The sequence below is a fragment of the Pseudophryne corroboree genome, chromosome 5 (genome assembly GCF_028390025.1).
Source record: "Pseudophryne corroboree isolate aPseCor3 chromosome 5, aPseCor3.hap2, whole genome shotgun sequence".
In the NCBI taxonomy this organism is placed as follows: Eukaryota; Metazoa; Chordata; class Amphibia; order Anura; family Myobatrachidae; genus Pseudophryne; species Pseudophryne corroboree.
This window is the reverse complement of record NC_086448.1, coordinates 673,316,356-673,338,649: the sequence shown is the minus strand read 5'-3', so window position 1 is coordinate 673,338,649 and position 22,294 is coordinate 673,316,356. Positions and strand designations below refer to the sequence as shown.

The 22,294-nt window shown below is 47.1% G+C and overlaps 1 protein-coding gene across 6 annotated transcripts in view; it reads right to left on the bottom strand.

Moving 5' to 3' along the window:
* The window catches only part of TGS1 (trimethylguanosine synthase 1), a 258,536-nt gene that overhangs the window by 214,494 nt on the left and 21,748 nt on the right, over nucleotides 1-22,294 (bottom strand). For 5 of the 6 annotated variants that reach the window (XM_063923733.1, XM_063923732.1, XM_063923735.1 and 2 more), the window contains one exon: nucleotides 8,886-8,992. The gene's annotated coding sequence lies outside the window, so the exon portion shown is untranslated. Of the gene's footprint in view, nucleotides 1-8,760; nucleotides 8,812-8,885; nucleotides 8,993-22,294 lie in introns of all 6 variants that reach the window. The other variant, XM_063923734.1, reaches the window with a different exon arrangement.

Below are 22,294 nucleotides of genomic sequence, written 5' to 3'. Positions count from 1 at the left end.
GCGCAATACCTGTCCCGTTTTTTGTTCAGACGGGACGCCATCATGTCCACCTTTGGTATTTCCCAACGGTTTACAATCATGTGGAAAAAACTTCCCGATGAAGTTTCCACTCTCCCGGGTGGAGGTCGTGCCTGCTGAGGAAGTCTGCTTCCCAGTTTCCATTCCCGGGATGAAACACTGCTGACAGTGCTATCACATGATTTTCCGCCCAGCGAAAAGTCCTTGCAGTTTTTGCCATTGCCCTCCTGCTTCTTGTGTCGCCCTGTCTGTTTACGTGGGCGACTGCCGTGATGTTTTTCCCACTGGATCAATACCGGCTGACCTTGAAGCAGAGGTCTTGCTAAGCTTAGAGCATTATAAATTTACCCTTAGCTCCAGTATATTTATGTGGAGAAAAGTCTCCAGACTTGATCACACTCCCTGGAAATTTTTTCCTTGTGTGACTGCTCCCCAGCCTCTCGGGCTGGGCTCCGTGGTCACCAGCATCCAATCCTGAATGCCGAATCTGCGGCCCTCTAGAAGATGAGCACTCTATAACCACCACAGGAGAGACACCCTTGTCCTTGGATATAGGGTTATCCGCTGATGCATCTGAAGATGCGATCCGGACCATTTGTCCAGCAGATCCCACTGAAAAGTTCTTGCGTGAAATCTGCCGAATGGAATTGCTTCGTAGGAAGCCACCATTTTTACCAGGACCCTTGTGCAATGATGCACTGTTTTTAGGAGGTTCCTGACTAGCTCGGATAACTCCCTGGCTTTCTCTTCCGGGAGAAACACCTTTTTCTGGACTGTGTCCAGAATCATCCCTAGGCACAGCAGACGTGTCGTCGGGATCAGCTGCGATTTTGGAATATTTAGAATCCACCCGTGCTGTTGTAGCAGTATCCGAGATAGTGCTACTCCGACCTCCAACTGTTCCCTGGACTACGCCCTTATCAGGAGATCGTCCAAGTAAGGGTTAATTAAGACGCCTTTTCTTCGAAGAAGAATCATCATTTCGGCCATTACCTTGGTAAAGACCCGGGGTGCCGTGGACAATCCAAACGGCAGCGTCTGAAACTGATAGTGACAGTTCTGCACCACGAACCTGAGGTACCCTTAGTGAGAAGGGCAAATTTGGGACATAGAGGTAAGCATCCCTGATGTCCCGGGACACTATATAGTCCCCTTCTTCCTGGTTCGTTATCACTGCTCTGAGTGACTCCATCTTGATTTGAACCTTTGTAAGTGTTCAAAAAAAAATTTTTTTTTTTTTTTTTAGAATAAGTCTCACCTAGCCTTCTGGCTTCAGTACCACAATATAGTGTGGAATAATACCCCTTTTCTTGTAGTAGGAGGGGTAATTTAATTATCACCTGCTGGGAATACAGCTTGTGAATTTTTTCCCATACTGCCTCCTTGTCGGAGGGAGACCTTGGTAAAGCAGACTTCAGGAGCCTGCGAAGGGGAAACGTCTCGACATTCCAATCTGTACCCCCGGGATACTACTTGTAGTATCCAGGGGTCCTGTACGGTCTCAGCGCCATGCTGAGAACTTGTCAGAAGCGGTGGAACGCTTCTGTTCCTGGGAATGGGCTGCCTGCTGCAGTCTTCTTCCCTTTCCTCTATCCCTGGGCAGATATGATCTTATAGGGACGAGAGGACTGAGGCTGAAAAGACGGTGTCTTTTTCTGCAGAGATGTGACTTAGGGTAAAAAACGGTGGATTTTCCAGCAGTTGCCGTGGCCACCAGGTCCGATGGACCGACCCCAAATAACTCCTCTTCCTTTATACGGCAATACACCTTTGTGCCGTTTGGAATCTGCATCACCTGACCACTGTCGTGTCCATAACATCTTCTGGCAGTTATGGACATCGCATTTACTCATGATGCCAGAGTGCAAATATCCCTCTGTGCATCTCGCATATATAGAAATGCATCCTTTAAATGCTCTATAGTCAATAAAATACTGTCCCTGTCAAGGGTATCAATATTTTTAGTCAGGGAATCCGACCAAGCCACCCCAGCTCTGCACATCCAGGCTGAGGCGATCGCTGGTCGCAGTATAACACCAGTATGTGTGTATATACTTTTTATGATATTTTCCAGCCTCCTGTCAGCTGGTCCTTGAGGACGGCCCTATCTATAGACGGTACCGCCACTTGTTTTGATAAGCGTGTGAGCGCCTTATCCACCTTAAGGGGTGTTTCCCAACGCGCCCTAACTTCTGGCGGGAAAGGGTATACCGCCCATAATTTTCTATCGGGGGGAACCCACGCATCATCACACACTTTATTTAATTTATCTGATTCAGGAAAAACTATGGTAGTTTTTTCACATCCCACATAATACCCTTTTGTGGTACTTGTAGTATCAGAAATATGTAACACCTCCTTCATTGCCTTTAACGTGTGGCCCTAATAAGGAATACGTTTGTTTATTCACCGTCGACACTGGATTCAGTGTCCCTGTCTGTGTCTGTGTCGACCGACTAAAGTAAACGGGCGTTTTAAAACCCCTGACGGTGTTTTTGAGACGTCTGGACCGGTACTAATTGTTTGTCGGCCGTCTCATGTCGTCAACCGACCTTGCAGCGTGTTGACATTATCACGTAATTCCCTAAATAAGCCATCCATTCCGGTGTCGACTCCCTAGAGAGTGACATCACCATTACAGGCAATTGCTCCGCCTCCTCACCAACATCGTCCTCCTACATGTCGACACACACGTACCGACACACAGCACACACACAGGGAATGCTCTGATAGAGGACAGGACCCACTAGCCCTTTGGAGAGACAGAGGGAGAGTTTGCCAGCACACACCAAAAACGCTATAATTATATAGGGACAACCTTTTATAAGTGTTTTCCCTTATAGCATCTTAATATATAAGCATATCGCCAAATTAGTGCCCCCCCTCTCTGTTTTAACCCTGTTTCTGTAGTGCAGTGCAGGGGAGAGCCTGGGAGCCTTCCCTCCAGCCTTTCTGTGAGGGAAAATGGCGCTGTGTGCTGAGGAGATAGGCCCCGCCCCTTTTTCGGCGGCCTCGTCTCCCGCTCTTAACGGATTCTGGCAGGGGTTAAATATCTCCATATAGCCTCCGGAGGCTATATGTGAGGTATTTTTAGCCAAAATAGGTATTCATTTGCCTCCCAGGGCGCCCCCCTCCCAGCGCCCTGCACCCTCAGTGACTGCCGTGTGAAGTGTGCTGAGAGGAAAATGGCGCACAGCTGCAGTGCTGTGCGCTACCTTTAGAAGACTGAGGAGTCTTCTGCCGCCGATTCTGGACCTCTTCTTACTTCAGCATCTGCAAGGGGGCCGGCGGCAAGGCTCCGGTGACCATCCAGGCTGTACCTGTGATCGTCCCTCTGGAGCTAATGTCCAGTAGCCAAGAAGCCAATCCATCCTGCACGCAGGTGAGTTCACTTCTTCTCCCCTAAGTCCCTCGTTGCAGTGATCCTGTTGCCAGCAGGACTCACTGTAAAATAAAAAACCTAAGCTAAACTTTTCTAAGCAGCTCTTTAGGAGAGCCACCTAGATTGCACCCTTCTCGGCCGGGCACAAAAATCTAACTGGCTTGGAGGAGGGTCATAGGGGGAGGAGCCAGTGCACACCACCTGATCGGAAAGCTTTACTTTTGTGCCCTGTCTCCTGCGGAGTCGCTATTCCCCATGGTCCTTTCAGGAACCCCAGCATCCACTAGGACGATAGAGAAATACTGGTGAAGGTAGATTGTGCATAGATACCGATATACATGATGGTGTGACAGCTTGACGGTGAACGCCAATCTGACAAATTTTCTTTTTATTATTTCCCCTCTCTTCTCACTTCCCAAAGATCACACAACTGATAATACACAACAGTTAAACAGATTTATGTTTCCTGCAGAAAGGTCGCTGACCCGGAGAGAACATCGTATCACTGGAGTGTCTGTTCCAGGAAGGCTGAGAGACAGGACTGTTGTCACGGCACCTGAGCGCGGAGAACAACAAGACCAGAGGCGGTTGTCGCACCAGTTTTCTTTTTCCTTTTTTTCTTTTTCTCCATCCCCCATTACGCTCCTTTCCTCCCCCTTCTTGTTCCCTTTCTCTCCCCTTAACAAGATGGACTTACCCCAAGAGACTGCGTTCCGGGTTTTCCTGTTAACCTTGTTGTTGACCAGAACAGTCTGTTTCGGTGAGAGTACCAGAGAGGTCGAGAAAGGATCTGGAATGGGTTCTGATGGCGAGGACGGATTTGTAGAATTCCAAGAGCAACACATCACTCGAGTAAAGGCGAGTATCAGAAAACGATCTGGTAGTCAGGGAACTAGGAGGCACTGTGAAGGGTTATTGGCTGAAGAAAATTGCATTTGTAAAAAATTGTGAGAACATAGTTGAGGATGGGTGCATCCAGAGATGTCAGTTCAGCCTTAATATCAACATGGACCGTCATCCATTGAGTGATTAGCACTCACTAGTGGGTAAGGTCTTAAACCAGACAGAATGCTGGGTGTGCTCACAAGTACCTCAAGGTCAGAGCAAGTCAGGATTAGCACCGTACCCTTTAGCAATAGATGAGGTACTCGAATTACGGGGTGGGAGACCGGTGGACAAGAAATTTAATATTTCTAGGCCCCCTGTTTGAAGCTCCACCAGTATCATGTAGATAGATCCTTAGTGTGTTTCAACATTTCCAATTCCCGAAAACCAGGAAATTGGGAGGTGACATGGAATAACCAAACCATGGCATTTTCGCACAGAGCCGATAGGATACCCGTAGACGCTGAACTTATACGCCAAATAGCCAACAGTGGAAGGTATTTTCAGTATAGGTATACTCAAGGAAGCAAGACCATGCGGGTTGGAGAAGTATCACCAGGGTACTGTGCGCATATCATACAGCCTGATACTTGTACTGAACAGATGAGAGAACTAGGGATTGGGTTTTTCACTTGGAAAGTATGTAATATGGTGATGTCATATTCTGTCCCATATGTTCTCCCTGATGATGCTTATTTCATATGTGGGAGGAAGGCGTATAAGTGGCTTGCCCCAAACTCAGAGGGATTGTGTTACGTTGGGAGAGTGTTGCCAGAGGTCATGACCATAACCCATGATAAGATGAAAGACGTTCACCGCAGTGCTCAAGCTCCTTATACTCATACTCATTATGAACACATCGTTAAGAGACACCTCATAGATAGGACAGAGCACGTAGCCTCCGATTTGATCCACGAATCCACCGGGATTCAATTCCTTCTAGCATTAGACATCACCCGTACTGCCAGAGGAATTATAAATTATAGGTACATCCATGCGCTAGCGAACTTGATAGATAATATCACTGAGATGTATGACGACACCTTCAGGTATACGGGTAGGGAGTTGCAAGCTTACAAAACGGAACTGATCCAGCACAGGATGGTCCTCAATTATATCACAGCCGTGAAGGGTGGGTACTGTGTCACTTTGGCAACTCAATATGGTGTGAAGTGCTGCACGTATATTACAAACAGCACTGATGACCCAACCGAGATCATCGATCAAAAGATGGACGATATCTTGCAGTTGAAGTGGGAGTTCCGAAGGAGACACAACCTTACCCTGACTGCTGTGAGTAATGAACTGACCGGCTGGGTCTCATGGTTGAACCCACGAAATTGGTTCTCAGGTTTAGGAGAATGGGCTCAAAATGTTATTATGAGTGTAGGAAAGTTTCTCCTTTGTATCCTGGGAGTCGTCATAATTATTGGTTTGATATTTAGGTGTGTTCGAATTCTAACGCGGCGCAAGCGCGGCACAAAATTGATGAGTCTAAGGAGCGGGGGCATTGTTACAGCAGATTTAATTTACGACCCATCCATAGAGACAATGTTATAAGGATTGCAAATGAATTCCATGGCCCGTTTCTTTCACCCGTTTTTCCCCCTCAGCAAAAATACACCCATCCGGAAAAGACTTCGATCAACACCCAAGAATGATTACGAAAATGTTATGTGAATGTATTTTAGATATGTGTCTTTTCTTCAACCTTCAGTTAGTGACACACATAGTCGACAGGTGATATCCACATATATTAGCACTCACATATGTTCCCCCTCCATGTATCATCAACTAAATGTGCACCCCATTTGTTGGAACAAGAAGCCGAAAAGAGCTCGGTAGTGTTTGTTGGCCCACTTACAGACCTTTAATACAGGATAAGAAGGATTTAATTTATACTTCGCAATACCTCGAAGCTTATCTAGAACATATACGGCACGATGATACATGCCCCTCAGACATGAATTCATACATACATGCTTTTACTATCCTACTAGGTCATACATTTCCCACCTACACCTCTACTCCTACCCTCCAATCATCTGTAGATATTGTATTGTATATTTTTCTGTTTAATGTTTAGATAGTGGCAGTTATTGTTGACTGCCAAAGGGTGGACTGTCAAAGTCGAAAAATATTCTAATGCATACATCGTGTACTAACCACACACACATGCCCGCTGCGCATGCACTTGTTCCGCCGTGCGTGCACATATCCGCAATTTGCGTATGATCGCTTCCGCGATCCTGCGCGTGGTGTGGGTATTTACGGCGGAGTTTGTGAGCGCATAGAGGGTTATCAGAACATTACATATTTAACCCAAATAGTGCACATTGTACACATAGCCCCCTGCACCACATCAGCAAGTATCAACAGTTTAAATGATTCCAGTACTAAGGGATTCGCCTTTGCATGATAGGAAGGGACATACTAAGGTTATAAGGTGATGTCTAGTATCCAGCTGTAGGGTATTTTAAGGGTAACATTCCGGTGTTGGTTAGAGAAAGATCGCATGTTCCTGCGTATAGTTATGTGCAGAAGTAGAATATAGATATAAACTGTATTTACTGTATATTATGTATGCGGCGGGAATCCAGGAGACCACCCACAAGAGCAGTTGGGAAAGACATCGCCCACCTTTTCAAATCAACCTATGACCTCTCCTGTAATGTAAAGATGCATCTCTGTGTCCAATGAACAAAGGGATTACAGTAACCATTGTATTGTTTATGGAAGTTGTGTATAAAATCCTATTGCTGCCTGGCCGGTCAGAAGACTCTGAACGCTATCTACCTGATGAGCGGAGGACTGGTCCAGGTTGCGCAAGCGGATATTCTCACGTATGTACATTGACTGTAGCCATTATTCTGTTGTAGATTTATTTTGTAAGCCTTGTAGTGTATAATTTGTATTGTTATCCCCTTTAAATAATCCACTGTGGCGTAACATTATCAAGTCACACTCAAAATTAAAGTGGAAAAACACACTACAGGCTGATCCAACTTTGATGTAATGTCCTTAAAACAAGTCAAAATGAGGCTCAGTAGTGTGTGCGGCCTCCACTTGCCTGTATGACCTCCCTACAACGCCTGGGCATGCTCCTGATGAGGTGGCGGATGGTCTCCTGAGGGATCTCCTCCCAGACCTGGACTAAAGCATCCGCCAACTCCTGGACAGTCTGTGGTGTAACGTGGCATTGGTGGATGGAGCGAGACATGATGTCCCAGATGTGGTCAATTGGATTCAGGTCTGGGGAACGGGCGGGCCAGTCCATAGCATCAATGCCTTCGTCTTGCAGGAACTGCTGACACACTCCAGCCACATGAGGTCTAGCATTGTCTTGCATTAGGAGGAACCCAGGGCCAACCGCACCAGCATATGGTCTCACAAGGACATTACATCAAAGTTGGATCAGCCTGTAGTGTGTTTTTCCACTTTAATTTTGAGGGTGACTCCAAATGCAGACCTCCATGGGTTAATAAATTTGATTTCCATTGATAATTTTTGTGTGATTTTGTTGTCAGCACATTCAACTATGTAAAGGACAAAGTATTTAATAAGAATATTTCATTCACTCAGATCTAGGATGTGTTATTTTAGTGTTCCCTTTATTTTTTTGAGCAGTGTATAATCTATTCACTTTAAAGATGTTCCATGTTGGAAGCAAAACACATAGAAGATATAAGACTAAACAGGAAGCGGTTAGCATACCGCCGCATGGGATCCTGCAATCACAATGCCGACACCAAGAACCCGCACAGCGGTACAATGCCGGCATCACAGGCTTTTCTCCCTCTATGGGTGTCCATGACACCCATAGAGGAAGCCACTGAGCCCGCAGCTTGGTGAGTGCAGTGAGCCAGCAAAGGGCTAACTAGCGCTCGCCACGCCGCTGGCATCCCATACCGATCCTGAAGGAACACATTGGGTTATAATCGGAGATCTTGGGTATCAGAACTCCATATAAATGAAGATATTCTGCAGTGAAGCATTTCAGTATCTTTGTCTAACAAGCATCAAATTCATGTCATCATCGTATCAGTGATGTCATTGTCATGCACTTTATTAAACTGGTGTTTGTTACTATTTGTGTACTTCTCTTGCTCCTATACTGGAATGTGTGTGTAATTCCAAGTTGTAAAGTAATGTTACTTAAACTATGAACATTTGCTATATGCTCATTATCATGAGCTATGGCTGCTCAGAATGTTACCTGCATAATGTGCTTGCTTTCAATCTGTAACATACCCATGACAGATGTGGGAGGAAGGACATATTTTTCCTAACATTTCTGTGACAGCTCCACTTTAACGCAAACTTACTATTTGTCATGACAACTTGCTCAATTTCCAGCAATGTGCTTTGTGCCCTGGGCAGCTCTGATACACTTTTAGCTATAGGGTTAATCCACAACCTTTTAATCCGTAACATACCCACAAATATCTAGGCTAAAAACTATAATGTATACTTACGTAATCTAGTATTTCTGATAGAATATAAAAATTCAAAGCTGATGAAAGCACCTAAGAAACATTTGTAATTACAGACGTGTGAAAGTACACAACAATTTTAGTGACACACTGTACAACACACTCACAATAATGGTCCTTGTGGTCCCAGATGCTGCTATTTGCATAATTTCAAAGAGAATGACAAGGCAGATGAATGATTCCTCTTAATATCAGCATTTCCGAAGTCCAATATCTGGGGGGAAAGTCAGTATTAGTTATTTCTTCTCACAGCCTAATCTGTTATAATACCACATAAACACATTTACATCCTTAAAGTAACCACTATTTTACATAAAAGATGGTAAAACCGTTTAATATGTTTTAAATGCATAGTTGCACAAAGCATCTCTCTGTCATGTAAGAATTGTAATGTGGCCCACACACGGCGCTATCTGTGCTAGGTGCAATTTGAGCTATACTATGGGGTATATGCAATTGCGGTCGAATTCCCGAAATTGTCAAAAAACTGGACTTTTTCGCCCCCCAAAAAAAAAAATCGACAATGCAATTCAGTACTTTCCGTCAAAAAAACCCGGACTTTCAAAATTCGACTTTTTGAAATTCGACTTTTGGCAAATTCGACTTTTCTGCAATGATACAAATGCGGCAATTCGACAAAAGTATATTCAATTGAAGTTTGGAAATTCGACAACAGTGCTTTTAGACAGTAAATTCGTCATTTTCAATCCGCCACACTTTGGTGGGTGAAACTAATAAAAAAAATGTAAAACATGTTTTTTTTTGTGTTTTTTTTTATTGGTAATAGCATATCTATTTATATTAGAAGGGATTAGGTACTTGGTTTGTCTTTTTTGGAGGCACAAGTATTATTTATATATTTTTAAAAATATATATATATTTTTTTTAGATGGAATGGTAAAATCCCGGAAAAAAATGGCGTGGGGTCCCCCCTCCAAAGCATAACCAGCCTCGGGCTCTTCGAGCTGGTCCTGGTTCTAAAAATCCGGGGGAAAAATGGACAGGGGATCCCCCGTATTTTTAAAACCAGCACCGGGCTCTGCGCCTGGTGCTGGTGCAAAAAATACGGGGGACAAAAAGAGTAGGGGTCCCCCGTATTTTTTACACCAGCATCGGGCTCCACTAGCTGGACAGATAATGCCACAGCCGGGGGTCACTTTTATACAGCGCCCTGCGGCCGTGGCATTAAATATCCAACTAGTCACCCCTGGCCGGGGTACCCTGGGGGAGTGGGGACCCCTTTAATCAAGGGGGCCCTCCCCCCCAGCCACCCAAGGGCCAGGGGTGAAGCCCGAGGCTGTCCCCCCCATCCAAGGGCTGCGGATGGGGGGCTGATAGCCTTGAGAAAATGTCAAGAATATTGTTTTTTCCAGTAGTACTACAAGTCCCAGCAAGCCTCCCCCGCAAGCTGGTACTTGGAGAACCACAAGTACCAGCATGCAGGAGAAAAACAGGCCCGCTGGTACCTGTAGTACTACTGGGAAAAAAATAAGAATTTACTTACCGATAATTCTATTTCTCGTAGTCCGTAGTGGATGCTGGGAACTCCGTAAGGACCATGGGGAATAGCGGCTCCGCAGGAGACTGGGCACAAAAGTAAAGCTTTAGGACTACCTGGTGTGCACTGGCTCCTCCCCCTATGACCCTCCTCCAAGCCTCAGTTAGGATACTGTGCCCGGACGAGCGTACACAATAAGGAAGGATTTATGAATCCCGGGTAAGACTCATACCAGCCACACCAATCACACCGTACAACTTGTGATCTGAACCCAGTTAACAGCATGATAACAGAGGAGCCTCTGGATAGATGGCTCACAACAATAACCCGATTTAGTTAACAATAACTATGTACAAGTATTGCAGACAATCCGCACTTGGGATGGGCGCCCAGCATCCACTACGGACTACGAGAAATAGAATTATCGGTAAGTAAATTCTTATTTTCTCTGACGTCCTAGTGGATGCTGGGAACTCCGTAAGGACCATGGGGATTATACCAAAGCTCCCAAACGGGCGGGAGAGTGCGGATGACTCTGCAGCACCGAATGAGAGAACTCCAGGTCCTCCTCAGCCAGGGTATCAAATTTGTAGAATTTAGCAAACGTGTTTTCCCCTGACCAAGTAGCTGCTCGGCAAAGTTGTAAAGCCGAGACCCCTCGGGCAGCCGCCCAAGATGAGCCCACCTTCCTTGTGGAATGGGCTTTTACAGATTTTGGCTGTGGCAGGCCTGCCACAGAATGTGCAAGCTGAATTGTATTACAAATCCAACGAGCAATAGTCTGCTTAGAAGCAGGAGCACCCAGCTTGTTGGGTGCATACAGGATAAACAGCGAGTCAGATTTTCTGACTCCAGCCGTCCTGGAAACATATATTTTCAAGGCCCTGACTACGTCCAACAACTTGGAGTCCTCCAAGTCACTAGTAGCCGCAGGTACCACAATAGGTTGGTTCAGATGAAACACTGAAACCACCTTAGGGAGAAAATGAGGACGAGTCCTCAATTCCTCCCTGTCTGAATGGAAGATCAGATAAGGGCTTTTACAGGATAAAGCCCGCCAATTCTGACACGCGCCTGGCCGAGGCCAGGGCCAACAACATGACCACTTTCCATGTGAGATATTTTAACTCCACAGATTCAAGTGGTTCAAACCAATGTGACTTTAGGAACCCCAAAACTACATTGAGATCCCAAGGTGCCACTGGAGGCACAAAAGGAGGCTGTATATGCAGTACCCCTTTTACAAACGTCTGAACTTAAGGAACTGAAGCTAGTTCTTTCTGGAAGAAAATTGACAGGGCCGAAATTTGAACCTTAATGGACCCCAACTTTAGGCCCATAGACACTCCTGTTTACAGGAAATGCAGGAATCGACCTAGTTGAAATTCCTCCATCGGGGCCTTACTGGCCTCGCACCACGCAACATATTTTCTCCAAATGCGGTGATAATGCTTTGCGGTTACATCCTTCCTGGCTTGATCAGGGTAGGGATGACTTCATCCGGAATGCCTTTTTCCTTCAGGATCCGGCGTTCAACCGCCCTGCCGTCAAACGCAGCCGCGGTAAGTCTTGGAATAGACAGGGTCCTTGCTGGAGCAGGTCCCTTCTTAGAGGTAGAGGCCACGGGTCTTCCGTGAGCATCTCTTGAAGTTCCGGGTACCAAGTCCATCTTGGCCAATCCGGAGCCACGAGTATAGTTCTTACTCCCCTCCGTCTTATAATTCTCAGTACTTTTGGTATGAGAGGAAGAGGAGGGAACACATACACTGACTGGTACACCCACGGTGTTACCAGAGCGTCCCCAGCTATAGCCTGAGGGTCCCTTGACCTGGCGCAATACCTGTCCAATTTTTTGTTTAGGCGGGACGCCATCATGTCCACCTTTGGTTTTTCCCAACGGTTTACAATCATGTGGAAGACTTCTGGGTGAAGTCCCCACTCTCCCGGGTGGAGGTCGTGCCTGCTGAGGAAGTCTGCTTCCCAGTTGTCCACTCCCGGAATGAACACTGCTGACAATGCTATCACATGATTTTCCGCCCAGCGAAAAATCCTTGCAGCTTCTGCCATTGCCCTCCTGCTTCTTGTGCCGCCCTGTCTGTTTACGTGGGCGACTGCCGTGATGTTGTCCGACTGGATCAGCACCGGCTGACCTTGAAGCAGAGGTCTTGCTTGGCTTAGGGCATTGTAAATGACCCTTAGCTCCAAAATATTTATGTGAAGTGATGTCTCCAGGCTTGACCACAAGCCCTGGAAATTTCTTCCCTGTGTGACTGCTCCCCAGCCTCGCAGGCTGGCATCCGTGGTCACCAGGACCCAGTCCTGAATGCCGAATCTGCTGCCCTCTAGAAGATGAGCACTCTGCAACCACCACAGGAGAGACACCCTTGTCTTTGGTGACAGGGTTATCCGCTGATGCATCTGAAGATGCGATCCGGACCATTTGTCCAGCAGGTCCCACTGGAAAGTTCTTGCGTGGAATCTGCCGAATGGAATTGCTTCGTAGGAAGCCACCATTTTTCCCAGGACCCTTGTGCACTGATGCACTGACACTTGGCCTGGTTTTAGGAGGTTTCTGACTAGTTCGGATAACTCCCTGGCTTTCTCCTCCGGGAGAAACGCCTTTTTCTGGACTGTGTCCAGGATCATCCCTAGGAATAGAAGACGTGTCGTCGGGATCAGCTGCGATTTTGGAATATTGAGAATCCAACCGAGCTGCCGCAACACTACTTGAGATAGTGCTACCCCGACTACCAACTGTTCCCTGGATCTTGCCCTTATCAGGAGATCGTCCAAGTAAGGGATAACTAAAACTCCCTTCCTTCGAAGGAGTATCATCATTTCGGCCATTACTTTGGTAAAGACCCGGGGTGCCGTGGACAAACCAAACGGCAGCGTCTGAAACTGATAGTGACAGTTCTGTACCACAAACCTGAGGTACCCTTGGTGAGAAGGGTAAATTGGGACATGGAGATAAGCATCCTTGATGTCCAGAGACACCATATAATCCCCTTCTTCCAGGTTCGCAATCACCGCTCTGAGTGACTCCATCTTGAATTTGAACCTTTGTATGTAAGTGTTCAAGGATTTCAGATTTAAAATAAGTCTCACCGAGCCGTCCGGCTTCGGTACCACAAACAGCGTGGAATAATACCCCTTTCCCTGTTGTAGGAGGGGTACCTTGATTATCACCTGCTGGGAATACAGCTTGTGAATGGCTTCTGCTGCAGCCTTTTTCCTCTCCCTCTGCCACGGGGCAGAAATGAGGAGTCTTTTGCCCGCTTGCCCTTATGGGGCCTAAAGGACTGCACCTGATAATACGGCGTCTTCTTATGTTGAGAGGCTACCTGGGGTAAAAAATAAGATTTTACTTACCGATAAATCTATTTCTCGTAGTCCGTAGTGGATGCTGGGGACTCCGTCAGGACCATGGGGATTAGCGGCTCCGCAGGAGACAGGGCACAAAAATAAAGCTTTAGGATCAGGTGGTGTGCACTGGCTCCTCCCCCTATGACCCTCCTCCAAGCCTCAGTTAGGATACTGTGCCCGGACGAGCGTACACAATAAGGAAGGATTTTGAATCCCGGGTAAGACTCATACCAGCCACACCAATCACAAAGTACAACTTGTGATCTGAACCCAGTTAACAGTATGACAAACGTAGGAGCCTCTGAACAGACGGCTCACAACAATAACAACCCGATTTTTTTGTAACAATAACTATGTACAAGTATTGCAGACAATCCGCACTTGGGATGGGCGCCCAGCATCCACTACGGACTACGAGCAATAGATTTATCGGTAAGTAAAATCTTATTTTCTCTGACGTCCTAGTGGATGCTGGGGACTCCGTCAGGACCATGGGGATTATACCAAAGCTCCCAAACGGGCGGGAGAGTGCGGATGACTCTGCAGCACCGAATGAGAGAACTCCAGGTCCTCCTTAGCCAGGGTATCAAATTTGTAGAATTTTACAAACGTGTTCTCCCCCGACCACGTAGCTGCTCGGCAGAGTTGTAATGCCGAGACCCCTCGGGCAGCCGCCCAGGATGAGCCCACCTTCCTTGTGGAATGGGCCTTAACAGATTTAGGCTGTGGCAGGCCTGCCACAGAATGTGCAAGTTGAATTGTGCTACAAATCCAACGAGCAATCGTCTGCTTAGAAGCAGGAGCACCCAGCTTGTTGGGTGCATACAGTATAAACAGCGAGTCAGATTTTCTGACTCCAGCCGTCCTTGAAATATATATTTTCAATGCCCTGACAACGTCCAGCAACTTGGAATCCTCCAAATCGCTAGTAGCCGCAGGCACCACAATAGGCTGGTTCAGGTGAAACGCTGACACCACCTTAGGCAGAAACTGAGGACGCTTCCGCAGTTCTGCCCTGTCCGAATGGAAAATCAGATATGGGCTTTTATACGATAAAGCCGCCAATTCTGACACTCTCCTGGCTGAAGCCAGGGCCAGTAGCATGGTTACTTTCCATGTAAGATATTTCAAATCCACCGATTTGAGTGGCTCAAACCAATGGGATTTGAGAAAATCCAAAACTACATTAAGGTCCCACGGAGCCACTGGGGGCACAACCGGGGCTGTATATGTAGTACTCCTTTTACAAAAATCTGGACTTCAGGAACTGAAGCCAATTCTTTCAGGAAGAAAATCGACAGGGCCGAAATTTGAACCTTAATGGACCCCAATTTGAGGCCCATAGACAATCCTGTTTGCAGGAAATGTAGGAATCGACCCAATTGAAATTCCTCCGTGGGGGCCTTCCTGGCCTCACACCACGCAACATATTTTCTCCAAATGCGGTGATAATGTTGTGCAGTCACCTCCTTCCTGGCTTTTACCAGTGTAGGAATGACCTCTTCCGGAATGCCTTTTTCCCTTAGAATTCGGCGTTCAACCGCCATGCCGTCAAACGCAGCCGCGGTAAGTCTTGGAATAGACACGGTCCCTGCTGAAGCAGGTCCCGTCTTAGAGGTAGAGGCCACGGATCTTCCGTGAGCATCTCCTGAAGTTCCGGGTACCAAGTTCTTCTTGGCCAATCCGGAGCCACGAGTATCGTTCTTACTCCCCTTTGCCGTATAATTCTCAGTACTTTTGGTATGAGAGGCAGAGGAGGAAACACATACACTGACTGGAACACCCACGGTGTTACCAGAGCGTCCACAGCTATTGCCTGAGGGTCTCTTGACCTGGCGCAATACCTGTCCAGTTTTTTGTTGAGGCGAGACGCCATCATATCCACCTTTGGTTTTTCCCAACGGTTCACAATCATGTGGAAGACTTCTGGATGAAGTCCCCACTCTCCCGGGTGTAGATCGTGTCTGCTGAGGAAGTCTGCTTCCCAGTTGTCCACTCCCGGAATGAACACTGCTGACAGTGCTATCACATGATCTTCCGCCCAGCGAAGAATCCTTGCAGCTTCTGCCATTGCTCTCCTGCTTCTTGTGCCGCCCTGTCTGTTTACGTGGGCGACTGCCGTGATGTTGTCCGACTGGATCAACACCAGCTGACCCTGAAGCAGGGGTTTTGCCAGGCTTAGAGCATTGTAAATCGCTCTTAGCTCCAGTATATTTATGTGAAGAGACATCTCCAGGCTTGACCATACTCCCTGGAAGTTTCTTCCCTGTGTGACCGCTCCCCAGCCTCTCAGACTGGCATCCGTGGTCACCAGGACCCAGTCCTGTATGCCGAATCTGCGGCCCTCTAACAGATGAGCACTCTGCAACCACCACAGAAGAGACACCCTTGTCCGTGGCGATAAGGTTATCCGCTGATGCATCTGCAGATGCGATCCGGACCATTTGTCCAGCAGATCCCACTGAAAAGTTCTTGCGTGAAATCTGCCGAATGGAATCGCTTCGTAAGAAGCCACCATTTTTCCCAGGACCCTTGTGCAATGATGCACTGACACTTTTCCTGGTTTTAGGAGGTTCCTGACTAGCTCGGATAACTCCCTGGCTTTCTTCTCCGGGAGAAACACCTTTTTCTGGACTGTGTCCAGAATCATCCCTAGGAACAGCAGACGTGTCGTCGGAAACAGCTGCGGTTTTGGAATATTTAGAATCCACCCGTGCTGTCTTAGAACTACTTGAGATAGTGCTACTCCGACCTCCAACTGTTCTCTGGACCTTGCCCTTATCAGGAGATCGTCCATTTTCTTTGAAGAAGAATCATCATTTCGGCCATTACCTTGGTAAGGACCCGGGGTGCCGTGGACAATCCAACCGGCAGCGTCTGAAACTGATAGTGACAGTTCTGTACCACGAACTTGAGGTACCCTTGGTGAGAAGGGCAAATTGGGACATGGAGGTAAGCATCTGTCCCGGGACACCATATAGTCCCCTTTTTCCTGGTTCGCTATCACTGCTCTGAGTGACTCCATCTTGATTTGAACCTTTTTATGTAAGTGTTCAAATATTTCAGATTTAGAATAGGTCTCACCGAGCCGTCTGGCTTCAGTACCACAATATAGTGTGGAATAATACCCCTTTCCTTGTTGTAGGAGGGGTACTTTGATTATCACCTGCTGGGAATACAGCTTGTGAATTGTTTCCACTACTGCCTCCCTGTCGGAGGGAGACGTTGGTAAAGCAGACTTCAGGAACCTGCGAGGGGGAGACGTCTCGAACTTCCAATCTGTACCCCTGGGATACTACTTGTAGGATCCAGGGGTCCACTGCGTGCTGAAACTCTTGAGACGACCCCCCACCGCACCTGAGTCCGCTTGTACGGCCCCAGCGTCATGCTGAGGACTTGGCAGAAGCGATGGAGGGCTTCTGTTCCTGGGAATGGGCTGCCTGCTGCAGTCTTCTTCCCTTTCCTCTATCCCATGGCAGATATGACTGGCCTTTTGACCGCTTGCCCTTATGGGGACGAAAGGACTGAGGCTGAAAAGACGTTGTCTTTTTCTCCTTTATACGGCAATACTTCCATGTGCCGTTTGGAATCTGCATCACCTGACCACTGTCGTGTCCATAAACAACTTCTGGCAGATATGGACATCGCACTTACTCTTGATGCCAGAGTGCAAATATCCCTCTGTGCATCTCGCATATATAGAAATGCATCCTTTAAATGCTCTATAGTCAGTAAAATACTGTCCCTGTCAAGGGTATCAATATTTTCAGTCAGGGAATCCGACCAAGCCACCCCAGCGCTGCACATCCAGGCTGAGGCGATCGCTGGTCGCAGTATAACACCAGTATGTGTGTATATACTTTTTAGGATATTTTCCAGCCTCCTATCAGCTGGCTCCTTGAGGGCGGCCCTATCTGGAGACGGTACCGCCACTTGTTTTGATAAGCGTGTGAGCGCCTTATCCACCCTAAGGGGTGTTTCCCAACGCGCCCTAACTTCTGGCGGGAAAGGGTATACCGCCAATAATTTTCTATCGGGGGAAACCCACGCATCATCACACACTTCATTTAATTTATCTGATTCAGGAAAAACTACAGGTAGTTTTTTCACACTCCACAAAATACCCTTTTTTGTGGTACTTGTAGTATCAGAAATATGTAACACCTCCTTCATTGCCCTTAACAAGTAACGTGTGGCCCTAAAAGAAAAATACGTTTGTTTCTTCACTGTCGACACTGGAGTCAGTGTCCGTGTCTGTGTCGACCGACTGAGGTAAAAAGACGTTTTAACGCCCCTGACGGTGTTTGAGACGCCTGGACAGGTACTAATTGGTTTGCCGGCCGTCTCATGTCGTCAACCGACCTTGCAGCGTGTTGACATTATCACGTAATTCCTTAAATAAGCCATCCATTCCGGTGTCGACTCCCTAGAGAGTGACATCACCATTACAGGCAATTGCTCCGCCTCCTCACCAACATCGTCCTCATACATGTCGACACACACGTACCGACACAGCACACACACAGGGAATGCTCTGATAGAGGACAGGACCCCACTAGCCCTTTGGAGAGACAGAGGGAGAGTTTGCCAGCACACACCAAAACGCTATAATTATACAGGGACAACCTTTATATAAGTGTTTTTCCCTTATAGCATCTTAATATATATAATCATATCGCCAAATAAGTGCCCCCCCTCTCTGTTTTAACCCTGTTTCTGTAGTGCAGTGCAGGGGAGAGCCTGGGAGCCTTCCCACCAGCATTTCTGTGAGGGAAAATGGCGCTGTGTGCTGAGGAGAATAGGCCCCCCTTTTCGGCGGGCTTCTTCTCCCGTTTTTCTGAGACCTGGCAGGGGTTAAATACATCCATATAGCCCCAGGGGCTATATGTGATGTATCTTTTAGCCAGTATAGGTATTTCATTGCTGCCCAGGGCGCCCCCCACAGCGCCCTGCACCCTCAGTGACCGCTGGTGTGAAGTGTGTGACAACAATGGCGCACAGCTGCAGTGCTGTGCGCTACCTCATGAAGACTGAAAAGTCTTCTGCCGCCGGTTTCTGGACCTCTTCACTTTTCGGCATCTGCAAGGGGGTCGGCGGCGCGGCTCCGGGACCGGACTCCATGGCTGGGCCTGTGTTCGATCCCTCTGGAGCTAATGGTGTCCAGTAGCCTAAGAAGCCAATCCATCCTGCACGCAGGTGAGTTCACTTCTTCTCCCCTAAGTCCCTCGTTGCAGTGAGCCTGTTGCCAGCAGGACTCACTGTAAAATAAAAAACCTAAAAACTTTTTCTAAGCAGCTCTTTAGGAGAGCCACCTAGATTGCACCCTGCTCGGACGGGCACAAAAACCTAACTGAGGCTTGGAGGAGGGTCATAGGGGGAGGAGCCAGTGCACACCACCTGATCCTAAAGCTTTATTTTTGTGCCCTGTCTCCTGCGGAGCCGCTAATCCCCATGGTCCTGACGGAGTCCCCAGCATCCACTAGGACGTCAGAGAAATGTGGATTTCCCAGCCGTTGCCGTGGCCACCAGGTCTGTTAGACCTACCCCAAATAACTCCTCCCTTTTATAAGGCGATACTTCCATATGCCTTTTGGAATCAGCATCACCTGACCACGGTCTTGTCCATAACCCTCTTCTGGCAGAAATGGACAGCGCACTTACTCTTGATGCCAGTCGGCAAATATCCCTCTGTGCATCACGCATATATAGAAATGCATCTTTTAAATGCTCTATAGTCAGTAATATACTGTCCCTATCTAGGGTATCAATATTGTCCGTCAGGGAATCCGACCAAGCCACCCCAGCACTGCACATCCAGGCTGAGGCGATTGCTGGTCGCAGTATCACACCCGTGTGAGCGTATATACATTTTTAGGATATTTTCCTGCTTTCTGTCAGCAGGTTCCTTAAGGGCGGCCGTATCCGGGGACGGTAGTGCCACCTGTTTAGACAAGCGTGTGAGCGCTTTATCCCCCCTAGGGGGTGTTTCCCAACGTGCCCTATCCTCTGGCGGGAAGGGGTATGATGCTAATAACTTTTTAGCAGAGTATAAACAACACAGCGCTCAACCCCTGATAAGAACTAATGCAGTGTCGGTGTTCACTTTATCTATGTGTTCTTATTCATGATAATAATAATAATAAATCACAAGTGTAAATCATACTCTGTATTGATGTTGAAAAAATGCTGATATCAGTTTGATGTAACAATTAAACTTTTATTTCCGGAGTCACAGTGCTCCTTGTAGATACTTAGTAAATATAAGGTTAACTTTATAACTAATTGGGGTTATTTCAGTCCATGCAATTGCGTGAAATTTCTCCTGTAAAATAATTATCAGGAGTACTTGACCTCTTTCAAAGGTCCAAATTAATGTGTCCAGATTAACTAGCCGAAAAAAGCATGAAAACAACATAAAAATAAAATTAAAAATAATGAAAAAATAAAAACGAAAAATAGAAATAAAAAGGGTCCAATTGCTGATCGCAAAAGTCAATATTAAATGTGTTATCACTGCCCTAATTAGGGCCGTCTTTTAGTCCTGCTGATCGCAGTAAATTTCCTGGTATAAATGTCAATGGAGATGTGAGTTGGGGGATATATGTTCTGGGGGTGCGGCGTCCCGTAACCCTCAGGTGCATATACTTACCCTTCTTCCTCTTGTCGTCTTAGCCTCTCGTCCCCCGCTGTGTCCGTTCATCTGTCCCTCCGTCTCTCTCCCCGCGGCCGGCGCAGAGCCCCTGTGTGTAGCCTGCACACCGAGGCACGGACCTTCGGGGCGACGGAATCACCGGCGGCTACGGCACTTCCGGGCACTGTCAGCCTGCTCCCAGAGGAAGGCCAATTAAGGCTGAAACGCGTTGGAGAAAAACGACACATCTAACACATCTAACACCTAGCATCATTCGAACACCCGCTGTAAAGATCAGCCGCTTCCAGATCCCACAGTCTCCTTCACTGGCCAGTGAAGTAGAGCCGCCGTCGGTGCTGCATCGCGCCGGGGACCGAACGCTCGTAACAGGCTGACAGTGCCCGGAAGTGCCGTAGCCGCCGGTGATTCCGTCGCCCCGAAGGTCCGTGCCTCGGTGTGCAGGCTGCACACAGGGGCTCTGCGCCGGCCGCGGGGAGAGAGACGGAGGGACAGACGAACGGACACAGCGGGGGACGAGAGGCTAAGACGACAAGAGGAAGAAGGTTAAGTATATGCACCTGAGGGTTACGGGACGCCGCACCCCCAGAACATATATCCCCCAATTCACATCTCCATTGACATTTATACCAGGAAATTTACTGCGATCAGCAGGACTAAAAGACGGCCCTAATTAGGGCAGTGATAACACATTTAATATTGACTTTTGCGATCAGCAATTGGACCCTTTTTATTTCTATTTTTCGTTTTTATTTTTTCATTATTTTTAATTTTATTTTTATGTTGTTTTCATGCTTTTTTCGGCTAGTTAATCTGGACACATTAATTTGGACCTTTGAAAGAGGTCAAGTACTCCTGATAATTATTTTACAGGAGAAATTTCACGCAATTGCATGGACTGAAATAACCCCAATTAGTTATAAAGTTAACCTTATATTTACTAAGTATCTACAAGGAGCACTGTGACTCCGGAAATAAAAGTTTAATTGTTACATCAAACTGATATCAGCATTTTTTCAACATCAATACAGAGTATGATTTACACTTGTGATTTATTATTATTATTATCATGAATAAGAACACATAGATAAAGTGAACACCGACACTGCATTAGTTCTTATCAGGGGTTGAGCGCTGTGTTGTTTATACTCTGCAAACTTTTCCAGTAGGTTAGATCACCTACAAACATCAGCAGCTCGCCACACCCAATAGGGGGTTGACATTACCTCAGTGCGCAGGTGGTAACCCTCCATAATAACTTTTTAGGAATTAACAGTTTTTATTGGGGGAAACCCACGCATCATCACACACTTCATTTAATTCCTCAGATGCAGGAAAAACTACAGGCAGTTTTTTCTCACCCAACATAATACCCTTTTTAGTGGTACTGGTATTATCAGAAATATGTAAAACATTTTCCATAGCCTCAATCATGTAACGTGTGGCCCTACTGGAAGTCACATTCGTCTCTTAATCGTCGACACTGGAGTCAGTATCCGTGTCGGCGTCTGTATCTGCCATCTGAGGTAACGGGCGTTTTAGAGCCACTGATGGCTTTTGAGACACCTGGACAGGCACAGGCTGAGTAGCCGGCTGTCTCATGTCATCAATCTTTTGTAAAGAGCTGACACTGTCACGTAATTCCTTCCATAAGCTCAGCCACTCAGGTGTCGACTCCCTAGGGGGTGACATTTCCATTACAGGCAATTGCTCCGCCTCCACACCATTTTCCTCCTCATACATGTCGACACAATCGTACCGACACACAGCACACACACAGGGAATGCTCTGATAGAGGACAGGACCCCACTAGCCCTTTGGGGAGACAGAGGGAGAGTATGCCGGCACACACCAGAGCGCTATATATATACAGGGATAACCTTATAGAAGTGTTTTTTCCCTTATAGCTGCTGTTTTATTAATACTGCGCCTAATTAGTGCCCCCCTCTCTTTTTTAACCCCTTTCTGTAGTGTAGTAACTGCAGGGGAGAGCCAGGGAGCTT